This window comes from Schistocerca serialis, chromosome 8, assembly GCF_023864345.2.
Source record: "Schistocerca serialis cubense isolate TAMUIC-IGC-003099 chromosome 8, iqSchSeri2.2, whole genome shotgun sequence".
Classification (NCBI taxonomy): Eukaryota; Metazoa; Arthropoda; class Insecta; order Orthoptera; family Acrididae; genus Schistocerca; species Schistocerca serialis.
Genome location: NC_064645.1, coordinates 341069133 through 341085403, shown reverse-complemented (window position 1 = coordinate 341085403; position 16271 = coordinate 341069133). Strand labels below are relative to the sequence as shown.

Genomic DNA, 16271 nt, shown 5'->3' with positions numbered 1-16271 from the left:
TTGAATGTAGGTTGAAAGTTTTCGGAAGGGGGTAGCGGGGAATGGAGGTAGCAAGCCCAGCCCCACATGGACTGCCACATGGTGAGCAGCCACGTGGGGATAACAAGCCCTTCCTGGCCACCGCAGAACTAGCACCAAATCTGCACTTCATGCTTCTGCAAAAGTGGAAGTCATGCATGGAAAAAAAAATTGCTTAAATGCTTTTTGTAAACAAAACTGAAATTGTCATATGCATTAACAACTTTAATAAAGATACTAACTGTTGCAATTACATGAACTTGTCACAAGGAAGGGATCATACTTAATACAGTGAAGTGTAACGAAGTAACACAACAGGCAACAATGGCTATCTCACACAGTAGTGTCGGCTAGCTAATGTAGGCCACAGCCAGAAACAAATACCTATCGGCTCGCTGAGTCAGGACTGGAGAGTGGTATGCCAATCGAAAGTTAAAACACTATAGTAGTGCCATGACTGTTGAGAGTAATGTTGCGTTGGCTACTTCATGTCCATAGCTACATCAGGTGGTGCCAGTACGGTTTTTCTGTACTTTATGGTGATAAATATGCTACGCAGTAATCTAGTACACCACAATTAATATGCAGGATTGCAGTTGCAGGTACATTGTACTCATGTCTGGATCACTTGCAGTTGTGTGTGTGTGTGTGTGTGTGGGGGGGGGGGGGGGGGGGGAATCCGCAATCCGCCTGGGTCCCGACACATCCATTTTAGTTTCATGATAAGACATACTGGGAACAAACCCATCAACAACTGTTAGTTCACATACAGAAAGTCTTTTACAAATTATGTTGGCCCTGAAAAGGGCCTTTTTTGTAGCTAGGACATTGTTTACTTAAAGGAGGTGCTTGAACTGGCGACCCACTGACATGACAGAAGCTTGGTAACGTTCAACGTGTTTTGCCAAACTCTTTCAAAGATTCCTGGCATTGCCCTGATGTGAATGGTGGCACGTTGAATGTGATCCATTAATTCCTCTTTGTTTCTAGGTGGTTGGCACCTGGGTAAGTGAACTAGAACTTTGAAAAATCCCCGCAGGAAAAAGTCCGGTGGCGTGAGGTCTGGTGATCACGGGGCCATGTTCTATGAGTACCTCTGCCAATTACCCAGCCATCAAAGAGTTCATTAAATATCTGTGTACAGCAAGACTGTTATGTGTGGGTGCCCCATCATACTGCAACCACATGCATAGCCGTATGTCCAGGGGATCAACTTTCAGCAAGCCAGGTAGAGTTTCTTGCAAAAAGTGAAGGTAATTTGCCTCGTTGAGTGAAAAGGTATGCGGACCAGCCCAGTCAGATGGTCACCCAAAATGCCTGCCCAAATGTTGAGTGCAAACCATTCCTGGTGTCCATGGACGGACGTGACATGAGGATTTCCCCTTACCCAGTAATGAACATTTCGAGTGTTGTAAAGGCCATCCCAGTGGAAGGTGCACTCATCGGTAAACAACACAATTGTGGGGAAGTCAGTATCTCATGCAACACATTGCAGAAACCACCAGCAAAATCCTAGTCTGTGCTCATAGTCTGCCACAGGATTTTTTGTTTCACCAAGTCACCAGTGAATTGCTGTAAACATTTGCAGGTGTGGGTGGTGTCTTGCTGGGTACCATTCCCCATACAACCTTTGAGCTTGGTGCACATTACTGTCGGCTAGTCCATAAACAAAAACCATATCTCATTGTTCTTCAAACGAATACTGTGCCACCATGCTTACTGTACAATTAAATTGCAGGTGACGTGTGTGCTCCAAAGTGAAGCTTATGTGTGAATGCCTCTGACGTGAAGTGGAGACAAACAGCAAGATCTACTCGACATGTGTGCGTATCACGTTGGGGCAGTTACGGGGTAAGGGACATGAACCAACAACCGTAGCGCTGCCAGTCAACCGATGAATGGCAACAGGGCAGTCCCATGGCCAATTATAGTGTATGGCACCAAGTTTCCGTAGTTTGAAAATGGTGCGTTGTCAACCTACACAACATTAGTAGCTTTGTTTCCTACTGGCATCAGCTATCCAGGGTTAAAACTTTGTGACACAATTTTTCTCCACCCTGTATATTCAAATCAAAATTTAAGATTGTGCTGCTATTCACTTCCGCTGTCAGAACCTTTCTACCTGTAGTGCTATTTGGGCAATATTACTGTTAATAAATTGTACAAAGTCTGGGACCTTACCATTGGCACCCCTGCAGTTAACTGATACCACATTAACAATTTCTCTTTTTGATATGCAAGAAGAACATGAGTTGTTGTTGTTGTTGTTGTTGTGGTCTTCAGTCCTGAGACTGGTTTGATGTAGAGATGGGCAAAACTGTTCTTTTCAGAGATCGGATCAGAACTGTTCACTCCCTGAAATGAATTAGCTCTTTTTCATGACTCACCACTCATTTACAATAGAAAATAAATGGAAGGCACATTGCCCTCTAAACTTGGTTTATTCCACTACTATACCTGTATTTTGATCTTATTTGATCCTATTTTGAAGTAATGAGTAAGATAATGAGTAATGAGTAAGATAATGAGTAAGAATTTTGTATTGTTTATTGAAATTTCCACGATATGACAAAGTTTTTGATTATTGATTTATTTTGCACTATCGTGATTTTTTGGGTGATCGGAAAATGTTGTAACTTCAGATTTACATTAACAATATATTTGGCTACAATGTGTTAAAATTTCATTAACCTCATACAAATACATCGCAAGCCATATATTTTTAAAGTGAACGTTTCCTTCCGAAGACGCCTAAAATCGCAAAATCCGTACCAGAATAAGAAAAAAACTATAAATTTGACTGTAAAACGAAAGTGCTGCATATAGCCTTACGCAGAATAAAACAAGGAAAATATTGGTGTATCACATTTTGCGATACGTTTATCGGTTCGCTCGTAATTAAAGCGTAAATTCGAGTGTCCATAATAAAAATCCTATAGTAAGAGGAGTCGTCAGGAACCTAATCTAATCAGTTTAAACAAATAAAAATAAAATAAAAACAAATGATGTATACATAACATAATAATGTAATATACGTAGCGGTATTACTACGAAGAACAATATCCAGTAGAGACGAACTCCGATGCAGAGCCGCTGAGTCGAGCAGGTCGAGCCGCGAGCTGTATTACTGCGTGAGCCGAGACCGCAGTGACACCTGAGTCGCTTTGCTCAACGCTCTGGCTAGAGTCGAGACGGTGGAGTGAGCGTTGAGCGGGCGAGTTCCGTGGGTGGGGGGGAGCGGTGAACTCACCCGCTCCGAGACAAATCGTCTGTTCTCTTGCGAGCAGGTTGTTGCAAGTAGTTCCTATGTTATCCGCTAGGTGGCTCTGTCCTGTTGCTCGCATCAACTGCCCAGAGGGCAGGACGTGCGACTGAAACGATCGCCGACAGAGTGCGATGCGAAGTCAAGCTGCGCCAGACACTGCGCGCGGCAGACGACGCACAGAGACGGCACGGCATATGTGAAACACAAAATCCAATGGGGCACTGCACAATGCAGGCAGCCAAGGTAGAAGCAGGGCAGAGGCCGGTGCTGGCTGTGTTGTGTGGCGTGCACTGTGCTGTGACCAGCAGAGGCGCCGCTGATATGCTCCGTCTCTCTCTCTCTCTCTCTCTCTCTCTCTCTCTCTCTCTCTCTCTCTCTCTCTCTGCCGTGGGAAACGTTTGGAGCTACCGTTCTTTTTTTCTGAATCACTGATTGTTCACTCCTTTGAAAGATTCAACTCTATGAATTAGTTCAAGAGTGCATCCCCCATCTCTAGTTTGATGCAGCTCTCCATGCTACTCTATCCTGTGCAAGCTTCTTCATCTCCCAGTACCTATTGCAGCGATCCCTTGATGCCTCAGAACATGTCCTACCAACCGATCCCTTCTTCTAGTCAAGTTGTGCCACAAACTCCTCTTCTCCCCAATTCTATTCAATACCTCCTCATTAGTTATGTGATCTACCCACCTAATCTTCAGCATTCTTCTGTAGCACCACATTTCGATAGCTTCTATTCTCTTCTTGTCCAAACTATTTATCATCCACATTTCACTTCCATACATGGCTACACTCCATACAAATACTTTCAGAAACGACTTTCTGACACTTAAATCAATACTCGATGTTAACAAATTTCTCTTCTTCAGAAACGCTTTCCTTGCCATTGCCAGTCTACATTTTATATCCTCTTTACTTCGACCATCATCAGTTATTTTGCTCCCCAAATAGCAAAACTCCTTTACTACTTTAAGTGTCTCATTTCCTAATCTTATTCCCTCAGCATCACCCGATTTAATTCGACTACATTCCATTATCCTCATTTTGCTTTTGTTGATGTTCATCTTATACCCTCCTTTCAAGACACTGTCCGTTCCGTTCAACTGCTCTTCCAAGTCCTTTGCTGTCTCTGACAGAATTACAATGTCATCGGCAAATCTCAGAGTTTTTATTTCTTCTCCATGGATTTTAATACCTACTCCGAACTTTTCTTTTGTTTCCTTTACTGCTTGCTCAATATACAGATTGAATAGCATTGGGGAGAGGCTACAACCCTGTCTCACTCCCTTCCCAACCACTGCTTCCCTTTCATGCCCCTTGACTCTTATAACTGCCATCTGGTTTCTGTACAAATTGTAAATAGCTTTTCGCTCCCTGTATTTTACCCCTGCGACCTTCAGAATTTGAAAGAGAGTATTCCAGTCAACATTGTCGAAAGCTTTCTCTAAGTCCACAAATGCTAGAAACGTAGGTTTGCCTTTCCTTATTCTATTTTCTAAGATAAGTCATAGGGTCAGTATTGCCTCATGTGTTCCAACATTTCTACGGAATCCAAACTGATCTTCCCCGAGGTCAGCTTCTACCAGTTTTTCCATTCGTCTGTAAAGCATTCGCGTTAGTATTTTGCAGCTGTGACTTATTAAACTGATAGTTCGGTAATTTTCACATCTGTCAACACCTGCTTTCTTAGGGATTGGAATTATTTGTACGTTTGTCTGATTTGTGCGTTTGTCTGATTATGACACATATTTTATCATGATAATATTATGAGAAGGATATATTTTACTCACTTTAAAGTGGAGATGGTGAGTCACAGACAGCCACAACAAAAAGGCTACTAAACATCAAAGAATAGAAAATCCCGGATGGAATGTAAGAATATTATGAGAAGGAAAGTTGCTACTCACCATATAGCGGAGATGCTGAGTTGCAGATAGGCACAACGAAAAGATTTTCACACTTAAAGCTTTTGGCCAGTGACCTTTGTCAGCAATAGACACACATAAACACACACACACACACACTGACACAAAAGCAACTCACACACATGACTGCAATCTCAGGCAACTGAAACCACACTGCGAGCAACAGCACCAGTTCATGATGAGAGTGGCGACTGGGTGGGGAAAAGGAGGCAGCTGGGGCGGGAAGGGGAGGGATAGTATGGTTTGGATGGCGGACAATGAAGTGCTACAGGTTGTGCGGTGGGCAGGGGAGAGGGGGGGGGGGGGGGAGGGGCTAGGAGTAACGGAAAAAGAGAGAAATAAATAACAAAATAAATATAATTAAAAAAAAAAACTGGGTATGTTTAGCCGAGACAAACGGAAGGTCACATTGAGACGGCACAGGATAAGACCAACATATGCATCCATAAGGCATCTCCAATCGTCACCAGTGGAGAGAATAATGAAAAGCCTCGGGAATCTCTGCCGCATCTACTGCTCCAAAAGGCATGCCACCAGGGTTATCTTCTTACATCATTTCCAGGATGTAATGAATGAGCTGCCATACGGAGTCACAAGAATGGCACCAGTGACCAAGCTATGTGTAGTGCCGGAATGGGAGCAGAGAAGGGGCTGGATGGGTGAGGACAGTGACTAATGATGACTGCTAAACATGTAAGGTTTTGGCCATAAGGCCTTCTTCTGAAATAGACAACATACATACACAGACATCCATGCAAGTGCAGCTCACACACTGTTTGCGTGAATGTGTGTGTGTGTGTGTGTGTGTGTGTGTGTGTGTGCTGCCTATATAAGAAGAAGGCATTCTGGCCAAAAACTTACATGTTTAGTAGTCTTTTTGTTGTGCCTGTCTGTGACTCAACATCTCTGCTATATGGTGAGTATCAATCTATTCTTTTCATAATATTATCATTATTCCATGCTGAATTGTTATATTTTATCATGAGCCTGTGGAGGATTTTCTTTAACCTAAAATACCTCATGTTAGTGCCACATACACTCTGTTACCTGAGTAACTGCTTTCTGTGTGTAGTACTTGCCCAATTTATTGAGGTAGGGTTTTCAGTTCCCTGTGTGGCAGTGATGACCAAGAAATCAGCATTTCATATCATCACAGAAATCATCTGAGCCTCTGATTTAGGCCTTCATTCAGTTCTAAATCATATCTACAGCCAATGGGTCACAGGCAATTCTGGTTATCCTGAATGACAGCAGATTCAGTGCACATTCTGCTGCAGGATGAAAATTCATTCTGGAAACAACTCTTTAGGCTGTGGCTACGACATTTCCTGCAGTATCCTCTCTACAAGACAGGTGAAGAGATGCTGAGAGAAGTGAAACTGTAAGGGTGTGTCATGAGTTAAGCCCTTCCCCTCGAAAGGCAAAGATCCCAGGTTTGAGCCCTAGTTTGGCATACAGGTTTAATTTGTCAAAAAGTTAAAAAAAACTGGATATGATGCTGCAAATCACAAGCCTCGCTTGTACCATGTCTGGGAGGCTATATTAATTTCATTGATTCAGCCACCCATCTAAAGAAACCAAGAATGGCTTCTTAATTCAGGTGATAGGCATTGTTTGTACAAACTTGAACTATGATTTGCAACCAGCTCCATCCAGTGTTCAGTAACTGCTAAAACACACATCTTGGAAGTTAGAACTATGGTGAATATATTGAGTGAATACTGACCATGCCCTGTGTGTGTGTCTCCCTCACCCATGTTATACTGGAGATCTCAATGACCAGTGGTGCTCGGTGTTGGCAGGACTTTGCAGAAAAATAGGTCACAGGCACAACAGAAGTGGGGACCTGTGATGGCTGAAGTGTGTTTTTAACAACGGACAGCACCTGATTTCAGTTGCACTGGCCTTAATGGGACAATCTTGCAGCCAGAATCAACATTCACTTTCTGTGTAGAGATTCTTCCACCATTTGCTTTTGGTTGAGGACAAACTAGACATGTCATTTGTATCAGAAGGCATACCGTAACATCATCACAGCTGTGATGAGATTCCTGAGGTTCCACAGCTTTTGAAACAGGTGTCCAAATGTTGCTGCAGCATAGGGCAGTAGCTTGAATCATGTTGACTGTGGCCAGCTCAGCTTATAGCTGTTTCCAGACTGCAGCCAATCCCTGGTATGTCCACACACAACAACCACACCATTATGCAGACATAATAATAAGATGGAACAAAGTACTAACATAACCAGTTAGAGGCTAACAGAAAACAATGAGGAGACAGCAATGACCGCAAGATTGTTGCCCTGCAGGTGCTATAAATCTACACTATTAACATTATAATATACAAAGAATGAAGAAAGAAAGTCCCCTAGTGTATCCCAGATGGTGGAAACACAAAAATCTGTGTACAGATATTTTGGTAAACAAAAAAAGCTTTCTTCAGCTTGAAGGGGCAGTGAACCTTAGCTTTGGCAGTAATTCATGCATTTCATAATTTTAAAGTTAGTTCTGCTAAAAAAAATAAATAAATAAGGAGATGAAATTTAACCTGCACTTTTAAGGATAGCTGTCTTAAAGGAGATATTTGACAACTATATACTATACAAACAGACTGGGCTCTTTAGAACACTTGATGTTTACATTTCTGATAGAGTTCTCCAATTAGAAATAACAAAGGCAGCTTTCCTGTCCATATATTTCAAAGTCTGGTTCAAACCAACAAAGGCACCAAATTTTTTGTGTAACTAGAGAATGAACCTATGCAGTTTAAAAAAAAATCATTGAAAAACTCTTCTTCATTTCTATAGATCACCTTGAATGAAGAGAATATTTTATTCTTGGCACACTTAATGCTGATGCAGCTGATGCCTCCAGAGTGGCAATCAACAGAATGTGGAGGCTGGTGGGGTGGCTGGTTCTTCCTGTATCAGCAGGGTGATGACTCATCCATCGGTGCTCTATTCTGTGGGCGAAAGTAGGAGGACACAGTGGGGGAGGCAGTGAATGTGCACAGTGCAACAGTTGGGGGCATCCTACCACAAAAATGTGGTGACTGATCCCATCACCCAGCTGGGTTCAACAGATCGTAGACTCAACTGAATTGAATGTCAGAAACATGCTGCCAACCAAAAGACAGGGTCCAAACAAAGCCTATGGGGAAAGCACGACAGGTCATGACAGTCCAGGGCATGCAAATCAGGGTGCAACAAATCTAAAAGACTTGGTGGCTGGTACCCATGCAAATATTCTGCTTGGCTGCAGCTGTTAACCAGAATTGCACAGTACATGGTGAGAAAACTAGACAGTGCATCATCATGGGATAAGACAGAGACAAACTTTTCCATTTGGGTCTTGAATGTCTGGCACGACATGTTCAGAGCTAAAGCATGACTCAGAGCTAGAAGGCAGGTGAAAATGGGCAGTAGTCAGATGCTGATACCACTGCAAATGCAAAATCTTCAAACTGCCATGATACAAATAGGTGACCATTATTGAATGTGAGGGTCCTGGAGGGAGCCCTTAATAGCAAAAGTGACAAACAATGCACGAACAGTAATCACCAGTTTCATGGAAGACAGTTTGGCAAAAATGGGAAATTGGACAGTGCATCCACTACTAGGAACCACATGCTTTCCAAAAAGGGGTCCATGACATTGACATGCACCCAGCTCCAGAACTGACCAAGTTGAAAATAGACAGAGCAGTGAAGTATGGTTCTGTGCGCAGGGCTGCACAAGATGTTCAGTATCATCACTAACTGTTGGCCAGTAGATGTGATGCCATGCCAAAGCCTTCATACCTGACATACTCCAGTGCAGCATCTGGAGTATGCAATGACACATCACAAGGGGATGACTACTCAACTGCTCTGCTCCTCTTTGGCAAGAATGGGAATCACCTGGACCACATTGAGGTGTTTATGTAGGCAGAAAAATATATGCCATGCTGACTCTGCTCCTGAAGTGGCCCATGCTGTCTGGACTGCTGAAACAATTTTCTGAACGAAAAAAAATGGGCCTCAGCCTCTTGCATTGTTAAAGGAAAATTGAGCAGTGTCTGCTGTGAGGCATCATCCACTGCGAAACACCAGATCTGGACACACTGGCAACTGCGATAGGGTATCCAAATTTGCATTCTGGAGAGTTGACTGATAATGAATGTCATAGCACTAATTACCGAGAAAGAGCACCAACCTCTGCAATCAGTGGGCAGCCCTATCCAGTAGCTTGAAATGATGGCTGAATATGAAACTAGGGGCTTGTGGTCAGTGACAGGTAGGAACTTCACACCATACAAGAAAACATGAAACCTTTTAATACTGAAAATAATAGCTAGTGTCCTCTTTTCAACCTGTGAATAGTGACACTGTATCACTGAAAGCATCTTCTAGTGTATCAGTGATAGGCTGCACAGTATCATCTGGGTCCACTGCAACAGAACCAGACATGTGCCATACTGGGACTTGTTAGCAACCAAGTTTAATGGTTTACCCAGTGTAATAGAAGCCAAACAGGGAGTGGAGCACATACACTGCTTGAGGGACAGAAAAGCATGTTGACAGTCCACAGACAATACAAATTTAGCATCCTTTTGGTGAAGGCCTTTACGGGGTGACAGATGTGCAGGGCTTGAGGGATGAAATTAGCATAACAAGAAATCTTACCCAAACAGTGCAGGATCTTGGGCTACAGCAAGTTGACAATGGCTTTGAAATGCTTATCTGTGGGAACAAGGCGATCTTTGCTGATCATGTGACCCAAGAAATATACCTTTGTGGGGAAAAAATTATATTTTTCCAGTTTCCATGAAAGCTGGTCTCCAGAAGGTGTTGGTAAATTGCCTGCAGATTTTGTAAATGCTCCTCTCATGTATAACCCATATCTAATATGTAAACAGGGTAGTTGATGCAACAGGAAATGTCTTGAACCAACTGCTCCAAATATTGTTGATAAATTCCTGGCACAGACAAAATTCTGATGGACAAGCTATTAAACTGATAAGGTGCTTGATTACTAAGAAACTGAGGAGGGTCATCCATTTGACAACTGCAGGTATGCCTCACATAAGTTGATGTAGGAAAAATACTGGCCTTCTGACAATTTCATCTACAACTCCTCTGGCCATGGAACTGGATATAAGTCCATAACACATTGCACACTGATTGTTTCTTTAAAATTGCCTGAACGGTGCATGATGCCACTTGGCTGCTGAATCCCCACCAGAGGGATGGCCCACTGACTTGACGAAATGGGAGAAATGACACCAAAGTCCCACCAGAACTTCAACTCAGTTTGAACTTCATCACACATGGCAAAGGAAATTGGAGGGGGGGGGGGGGGGGGAGTAATAAAATTTAGGTTTTGCTAGTGGCAGGGGGAGACACATACCTCAAAATTTTCTGCTCCACCCAAGGTATTCTCAAGCAGCTGCTCACATTACTGTGATAAAGAGTTCAAATCTTGATGGGAGACTGACTGACACTAAATGTTCTTTGTCCACTCTCTGGAAACCGAATACAGAAAAGGCATCAAATCCAAGAATATTTTTTGCCAAACCTGAATTAACCACTAGCAGTGTAAGTTTCCATTCCACATTCTTATAATGCACTGAAGGAGAGAGAGAGAGAGAGAGAGAGAGAGAGAGAGAGAGAGAGAGAGAGAGAGAGAGAGAGAGCAAGAAAGAAATGAATTAACCACTAGCAGTGTAAGTTTCCATTCCGCACATTCTTATAATGCGCTGAAGGGGGAGAGAGAGAGAGAGAGAGAGAGAGAAAGAAAGAAAGAAAGAAAAGCCCCCATAAAGGAACATGCTGTTTACTATGAGACACAACTAGACATACTGTCCACTGCAAAGCAGTTCAACCAAGGAGCCTGTACATTTCTAAGTTAATGATGCTGACTGTCACTCACATAGCTACCTGAAACTCATTTGTTTGTCCATCCGTAACTAACATTATCAGAAAATGCCTGGAGTGATGACTTGTGGGGTGCCAGAGGCAACATCTGAGGCCAAGGTAAACATTACAGCCTCTGACGGCTGCCCTGTGTCTCGCTGACTGTCACAAACTGATACCAAATGGCCTTCTCTTCAACATACCCCACATGTGGTACTTGTAAATGAGCAGTCCTGTGTAATGTATACCACATAATAACTGGGGCAGGACAGCTGACTGGCCTATTGAGTGGAAACAGATGTGGAATGAGAACAATGCCAAGAGCCTGAAAAATATTCCAGGTTGGGACCACAACCTTTTGACTTATTTGTAGCCGCCAGGGATCACTGTGACACCGCTGCACTTGAATCGTCAAAGGCATCATCACATGGTGGCTCAGCAGAAGACACAAACACTTTGCCGCCCTACAGGACATTGTGGTCTATCTACCTTCGCCAACTACCTGTTATTGGAAAGTGCATCCCTTGCTGCTGCTATAAGTTCATGTGATTCAGCATTCTGGGCAACTTTGGCTAAGGAGGTGTCAGACAAAGCCAGTGTCCTAGTTTGGATGATGGCATTATGTGCTAACTGGACAATCATGTCCACAATTAGCAAGTATGCATATGAGGTAGCACAGTGGGGACACTCAAACTGACACTTGCATGAGAGACCTTGTGGCTCTACTATCCAGGCTGCATAAGACTGCCTGGAATGTTTGTGGTGCTGGTTAAACTGGAACTGTGTTGCTGCCATATCATGGCTTTGATGTCCAAACTATTGTGGTGTGCCCAATTGACAGAATTTCTCAGAGGTATGTTTTTCGAGCTCAGTGGAGGGCTTCAAATGTTGTAACAAGTTGGCTGTATCAGGTGGATCGACAATAATCATTACCTGGGAATGCAGCAAGACTCATCAAAGCCAGTGAATGGTGCAGGGGAGAGAGGTTCTCTGCGGGCACCTGGCCTTCCACCAGTGCGGCATTAGTTAGGTCAGTTCTGCATGCTATTTGAGTATTTTCTGCATCTGCACCTGCTGCAGATTTTATTGCTGCTCCTTCCAGCATTGAAAAAGTAGCAGGTCCATGGTGGCCTCATATTAGCACTATGAAAAAAAAAGAAAAAGAAGAAGAAGAAGAAGAAAAGTGTCACACACATAAGAATGTCCTACATTGCCACTTTTGTGTATGCTCAGGGTGAGACGATGCCACAAACTGTGATTGTCAGTACAATACAAATGTCACTGTGCTAGCTAATGGTAGCTCGACTACAAAGTCTTGGGGCTGAACCTCAGAAGAGGGAACGAAACTTGACTGTTCGCTGCAGAGTATGGTTCACCTGTGTGGAGTGCATCCACTCACACCAAACAGGTTGATATTGCAATGAATGAGACCGTCCGAATCATGTCGGGATGTATGAAGCCAACTCCAGTCGATAAAATCTACCTGATTGTTGGAATAGTTCCCCCCACTATTAGAAGGGCTGTTGCTGCTGATGTAGAGAGGGCTAAGCAAACTTATGATCCCACATGATCGTCAGGCTGTAGTCGGTCGACTGAAGTCGAGAAAGAGCTTCATCGCCAGGACTCAACCACTAGAGGGGACACCAGAATTTAACTGCATCACCAGGTGGAAGAGCAAGCTACCACCTGATATCCCTGTAAAGGAAGAGCTAGCTCCAGGAAATGACTTACCCGACCCTATTTGGAGATCACTCAATTGTCTTACGGTGGGCGTTCCTCTTTGCAAGACCAACATGCAAAAATGGGGCATTCTTCCAGCTGACGGAGATACATCCTGCAAGTGTGGAACAACACAAGACCTGGCCCACCTGCTAATCTGTCCTCAACTTGAACAGCCCTGCACAACACAGGACCTGATCGAGGGAAACAACAAGACCATCGGAGTTGCTACCTTCTGGAAGTGCTGAGCACACACGGAAATGAATGAATGATCTTAGTCTGTCTATGGTGGAGCGTAAGTTCAAAAACCTTAGATATGAGCACAAAGATAAACACCAAATGTGACTATTGTGAGTGATTGTACAACTAAGCGCACAGAAATAGAGAGAGCACTAGGCGAAGGCCAGGTCTGAGGCAGCTGAAATATGTGTAAGAACTGACAGCCCTGGCTTATCACTGCTGATAGGTAAACATCTTGGACAGGGGTTCTGCCCATGCAGTGCTTCGTAAGTGGTGTCTGTGACAGCTTACCACATTATTCTACTTTGAGATCCGTACCAGCACATCTGTGTTCATATCAATATCCACTGGTGGGGATACTAAAATTTTATACTGAATTCAATGGTGGCTTCTAACCACACATTTGCAGTTTTGTTGGAAATGTTTCATTTGTGGACCCATGTTTACTAGAATGTTTCTGCATGTATTGCCATATTCATTCACTTGTGTCAGTTGGTGGTAGTAATTATGACCCCTCCATATTAAAGTTGCAACTTCAGAAAATTATTGTGAAATGCAAATAGGTCTGCAGAGGATTGATACTTAGTGCTGGAACTGATAGCAAACCCTCAACATAAATAAATGTAAGGGGGAGAAAGAGGTGGAACATGGGAGAAAGTGTTGGGAAGGGCTGACTGGCAGCTTTCGTGCAGCACAGAATGAAGATGATGTGATGGCATCAATTGGGAGGGTATGACAGGATAGAGGAGGGAGAGACTAGTGGATAGAGGGTGTGGGTGCAGTGGATTAGTGAAGATTGAGGTCAGCACGATTCTGGGAGTGAAGTATGTGTAGTAAGGATAACTCTCATCTGCCTAGTGCAGGAAAGCTGGTGCTGAGGGGAAGGATTCAGGTGACATGAGTTTTGAAGCATCCATTTAACTGAAGCATGTTTTGTCAGCATTATGTTCCATTACTTGGTGGTCAACTCTGTTCTTTGCCACAATTTAGCAGTAGGCATTCATTGTGGTGGACAGCTGGTTGGTGGTGAAGCCCACATAAAATGCTTTGCAGAACTTGCAGCATAGCTGGTATATGAGATGGCTGTTTTCTAGGTGACCCTGCCTCTGATGGGATAGGATATACACTATGTGATCAAAAGTATCTGGACACCCCCAAAAACATTTGTTTTTCTATTAGGTGCATTGTGCTGCCACCTACTACGAGGTACTCCGTATCAGCAACCTTAGTAGTCATTAGACATTATAGTGCAGAATGGGGCACTCGCCGGAACTCACGGACTTAACATGTGGTCAGGTGATTGGGTGTCACTTGTGTCATACCTCTGTATGCGAGATTTCCACACTCCTAAACGTCTCTAAGTCCACTGTTTCTGTTGTGATAGAGAAGTGGAAATGTGAAGAGACACATGCAGCACAAAATCATACAGGCCAGCCTCGTCTGTTGGCTGACAGAGACTGCCGACAGTTGAAGAAGGTCATAATGTGTAATAGACAGACATCTATCCAGACCATCACACAGGAATTCCAAACTGCATCAGGATCCACTGCAAGTACTATGACAGCTAGGCGGGAGGTGAGAAAACTTGGATTTCATGGTTGAGCAGCTGCTCATAAGCCACACATCACGCTGGTAAATGCCAAACGATGACTTGCTTGGTGTAAGGAGCATAAATGATGGACGATTGAACAGTGGAAAAATGTTGTGTGGGGTGACGAATCACAGTACACGATGTGGCGCTCTGATGGCAGGATGTGAGTATGGGAAATGTCTTGTGAACGTCATCTGCCAGCCAACAGTAAAGTTCAGAGGTGTGGTGTTATGGTGTAGTCATGTTTTTCATGGAGGGAGCCTGCACCGCTTGTTGTTTTGCATGGCACTATCACAGCACAGGCCTACATTGATGTTTTGAGCACCTTTTTGCTTCCACTGTTGAAGAGCAATTCAGGGATGGTGACTGCATCTTTCAATCTGATGGAGCACCTGTTCATGGCATGGCCTGAGGCGGTGTGGTTACACGATAATACGTCCCTGCAATGGACTGGCATGCACAGAGTCCTGACCTGAATCCTATAGAACACCTTTGGGATATTTTGGAACACTGACTTCATGCCAGACCTCACTGATCGACATCAGTACCTCTCTTCAGTGCTGCACTCCATGAAGAAAGGTGTGCCATTCCCCAAGAAACCTTCCAGCACCTGATTGAATGTATGCCTGTGTGAGTGGAAGCTGTCATCAAGGCTAAGGGTGAGCCAACACCATATTGAATTCCAGCATTACTGATCAAGGTTGCCATGAACTTGTAAGTCATTTCCAGCCAGGTGTCTGGATACTTTTGAGCACGTAGTGTATATGCCTTTGACAGGATTGGAGTGCTGAGCAGGTTATGCACCTGGATCTTGCACAAGTATATGATCCCAGTGGCAATGGGTTTGGAATAGGAATGGCATAGGGATGGGGACATGTCTTGCATTCTTATCCTGTATACTTGCTGCCTCCCACCTCCTGTACTCCTACCCTCACACCAGTTGCATCCTTCCAAGCCACCAGCCACCCCAATGCAACCCCTTCTCCCACTTCCCACCTCTTTCTCCCTTTACCCACCCCACCTAATCCACAATCCTCCACCCCATTTCAACTGTCGAACTGCAATCCTGGCGTTGTGTATCCAGACAGCCCAGTGTAGCTGCACAGGTGTGTGTGTGTGTATGTGTCTGTGTGTGGTAGGAAGATACATAATTTTTCAATTACACAATTGCTAATCAACTGTTGTAGCCATAGTAACTGTAGAATATTTAGTAATATATGCAGAGGGCAACATAAAGCAGACCTAGTTTCAAGAAAAGCAGGTACCAGAATGATATTCATTGGAAGAATCATAAGGCACTGTAATTCACTCACAAAGGAAGTAGCTTACAAAACCTAGTTACACTGATTCTTAAATACTGCTAACCAGTCTAGGACAAAGGGGACATTGCAGATTACTGATAGGTTTACTGTTAAAATTCCTAGAGTGTACATTCCAAGAAGAGTCAGACAGCATATTACTTTGCTTGATATACATCTCACGAAATGACCATGATGGGAAAATTAGAGAAATTTGAATTGGTACAAAGTCCTAATGACAATCATTCTCCTCACATACCTTTTGTGACTGGAACAGGAAAGGGGGAAATTTATCATTGTAGCAGAGTTAGGTGTAGATGCTCTAT

General features: G+C 43.6%; 1 protein-coding gene across 2 annotated transcripts in view; it reads left to right on the top strand.

Moving 5' to 3' along the window:
• The window catches only part of LOC126416297 (beta-galactosidase-1-like protein 2), a 137812-nt gene that overhangs the window by 65216 nt on the left and 56325 nt on the right, over window positions 1-16271 (top strand). The window lies entirely within an intron of this gene.